General features: G+C 47.3%; 1 pseudogene; it reads left to right on the top strand.

Moving 5' to 3' along the window:
- The first annotated feature begins 309 nt into the window (after window positions 1–309).
- Window positions 310–2,070, top strand: LOC116763339 (annotated as a pseudogene).
- Window positions 2,071–3,719: the final 1,649 nt, after the last annotated feature.

Below are 3,719 nucleotides of genomic sequence, written 5' to 3'. Positions count from 1 at the left end.
GGAGCCTGAGCACACCGTGGAGGTTGGCGCTCCAGCAGCTGGAGGGGTCGCCGGCCCAGCGGCGTGGCCACCTGCTCAGAGAGAACTGGGGAGGCCCTCAGAGGTCGGCATGCACGCCTCCTGCCCGGAGTGTGGACACCGGTCAGATGCGGCCTTGGGGTGTTGGTTACCCCTTTTGATTCCAGGGACTACGTGGAAGGTGGAGAGGGGTGCACACTCTTTCTTTTTCTCTCCGAAGAGGATTTTAGCACAGGTTATCCCGTTTTCACTTCCTCCCCATCTCACCATCTCTCGATGGCACTTCTCTCCCCATCTATTGTCATGACAGCATCTCCGGATTACTCGGTGACGCTTTTGGGATCACTGCTGGGGCCACCGGGACCAGGCTGGGCTCCCATGAAAAGGAGCTGATCCTGTTGTTATGGAAAGGCATGGATCTGGCCAACAAGAATTTGGGACAGTTGTACGAAGTAATAGACCAGTTGAATTGGAACTGCCCAAGAATTAATTATGTAAAAGAAACTAAGATGGAATGTAAAAGCCTGTTCTTTGTGCCAGCTGGGCCAAGCCCTCCAGTAGTTTAACCAGTGGACAATCAACTGAACCCTGGGGGTAGGAACCTTCTTCTCTCTCTGTACTGAAGGGCAGCTTTATGTCAGGCAAATCCTGCATCATGAGGTTTCCAAGAAGAAAGTATTATTGATTGAATGTTTCTATTCCTTTTTTGATTTCTGTAAAGAATGCAAGAAGTGTTGCCTTGGTTCACCCGATATTGACCAACTGGAAGTTGCAGTAATGACAGAGTGTTGAAATGTTGAGAAGAATAGTTCAGCCTCCCAGTATGGAGCTTCTCAAGTTGACGATATGGGGAATATAATTTAAGCAATGATTTCAGAGCCTTATAATCACAGGTTTTCAGATCCAGAGAGAGTAAATCACAAATTCGAAAGTGGCACTTACAGCAAGATTATTGATAACAAGACTATAGTCAGGGCTAGGAATTTATCTTTGTAGCCTTCATTTCAAGATATTTCAAGATTCTTGAAAGGACTCAATATTTCCAAGAGAGGTGAAGCACTTTGTCTGAAACTGCAGGGTCAAGGGAGTAGAGAAGCTCTGGTTAGGTTTGTGAGTAACACAGAGACCTAGCGTTACACAGGCACAGACATCACATGGGGACCTAGTACACTGAGGCTTACAAAGCAAACAAGTGAAGATTTTCTTAAAATTGCTGGTGGTGCATCCAAAGAGGTAGCCCGATTTTTCTTGCAGGGAAAAAGTCATTGCCTGCATTCAGGGACTCCCTTTCATGGCCACAGCTGAGGAAATGACCTTCTTTGGACAGCATCGCCCCATCTCTGTGGACAAGGTATCTTCTTTGTTACCCACCAGATGGCAGGCCAGCAGGGAATGCCTGTGTCTTCTTTGCTGTGCCCAGAATGCCTTGAGGAAGCATAAGGACTTGGGTAAAGGATACATTGAGCTCCTCAGGAGCACAGCAGCCAATGGTCAGCAGGTGGATTGGGCTGCTGTGCTCCTGGAACGTGGATGTGTTCACCAACCCTGAAGTTCTCTGAACCCAGTACTATTGGGATTTTAATGAGGCTTCATCACAAAGGCATGACTGATTACTATCTCCATTACAGACCCTCTCCTCTCTCTGGAGAATGAGAGGTGGGGCTTAAAACCCCAAGCTTCTAATTATGGCTTGGTCTTTCTGGTGACCATCCCCCATTCAGGAACCCAGAAAGAGTCACCTCATTAGAACAAAAGACACTCCAGGAAATTTCAAAGGATTTGGGGGTTTGGTGTCATATATTTCTATCACTCAGAAAATTTCAAAGATCTCAGGAGCTCTGTGTCACCCACTGGAATCAAGGACTAAAAGTTAGAACAAAAGATTCTCCTATCACCCCTCTTTACAATGGGTTTAGGAGCTCTGCATCAGGAACCGTTTCAAGAGACCAACACATATATTTCTTATTATTTCACTCCAGGGTAACTAGTCTGTTTTTGTCATCTTACACCTCGTCTTCACTCCTTCCCCTACCATATAGTTTATCTGGTTAAACCAAAATCCTAGGCTGTTAAAGATTTTAGATGAAGCCACAGCTCTGATGCTAAGAGGCTGTCTGTATTAGTTTTCAATTGCTGCCTAAAAAAATTACTACTAACTTTGTGGCTTAAAGAACATTAATGTATTAGTTCACAGTTCTGTAGGTTAGAAGCTGGGTGGGCTTGACTGTGCATGAGGTCAAAATGAAATGTTGGCCAGGCTGGGCTCTTACACGGAGGTTCTGGAGAAGAATGCACTTCCATGCTTATTCAGGTAGTTGGCAGAATTCATTCTGTATGGTTGCCGGACTGAGGTCCTGTCTTCTTGCTGTGGGCTGAGGGTCACTATCAGTTCCCAGAGACCATTCTTGTTCTTTAGTGTGGCCTCCTCCATCTTCAAGCTGGAAGCGGCATGTGGGCATCCATGCCTTGTCCATTATTGGGCTCCAGCATCTCAGCGCTACATCCAGTCAAGAGAGAGGCTCTTAAGCGCAGCCTTTTTTCCCAAACTGCCAAAGCCACTGGGTCACGGCAGCTCCCTGCCAGTTCTCCAGGCAGCCTCTAGAGCCCCCTGCTCAGGTCCCCTGGACTAGGGGGAAATTTACTAGTGGGAGCCACGTCTAGCTCACCCAGATGAGGATGGCCACTTATTTTTCTTAAAGCCATAAAGCTCAATATTTACAAGAACAGCTCCATACTTGGTTCTAAGAATATTGGCCACATAAAGAACTGTTTACTTCTCATAACAAGAAAAACCTAAGCATATGACTTACTCTTAAAATATAGAATAACAAAATTTAAAACTCAAAAAATAAGCTGCTTATTGAATGCATGCCCTTTCTCCTTCTGGGAAACAGCATAAAATCAAATTTTGTCAGGGCTCAGGGCCTTCCTATCAGCTCCCATGACCTGCAGCTGTGGCCCTGTAACTTTAAAAGGGTCATCCTTTTCACACTGGCTGAAGTGAGCCAGAAGGCAGGCCTGGTGAGCTTACAACATACCTCTTCCCACCCTCTTTGGGAGAGGTAAGTACTGACTTGCTGGGAAAGTTCCCAGATGCAAAGTTTGCTCCTCTGCCTGCTGGGGTTGAAGGGAGCTTGGTGATCCCTCTGGCCCTGTGTTTTGCTTCCTGCATTCCAGCCCTGACTCTCACCCCACCAGGACCTGTGGCTGCAGAGCTTTAAAATTTCCCCCTGCACCGAAGCTAGCTGCCCTCCCCAAAGAGAACAAGTCAGATGATGTGGAAGATGCCAGTCCAGCTCTTTCTTTCTGGGAATCATATCTCCCTGGGTCTGGCAGAAGGAGCCAACAGAGTCTGGCCAGAAGACATAATGATCCCAGGTGTGGAAGGTGGCATGGCAGCCCCAGGTGCCAACGAAGAGCTCTATGAGTCTGCTGGCTCGACAGCTCTGTTGCCAACAAGTGCAGAGTATAACAGACATTCGCACAGAGTATCTGCCAACTCCAGAAAGCACAGTCCGTGCCCCAGAGAAGCCAGAGCACAGCCTCTAATGCGCAACTAGTCACTCCATGGAGAAAGTGGGTGGAGAGACAGGGAAGATAGTTGAGAATGATGCCTTCGTGAGTGACCTGGGTTAGAGCTGTTGTTGGGGTCTTTCAAGCCACTGGATTCATTGGTGGGATCATCATTGTGGTCGTGCAGG

Source organism: Phocoena sinus, chromosome 12 (assembly GCF_008692025.1).
Source record: "Phocoena sinus isolate mPhoSin1 chromosome 12, mPhoSin1.pri, whole genome shotgun sequence".
Taxonomy (NCBI): domain Eukaryota; kingdom Metazoa; phylum Chordata; class Mammalia; order Artiodactyla; family Phocoenidae; genus Phocoena; species Phocoena sinus.
Note: the sequence above shows the minus strand (reverse complement) of the source record. Positions and strands in the feature narration are given on the sequence as shown.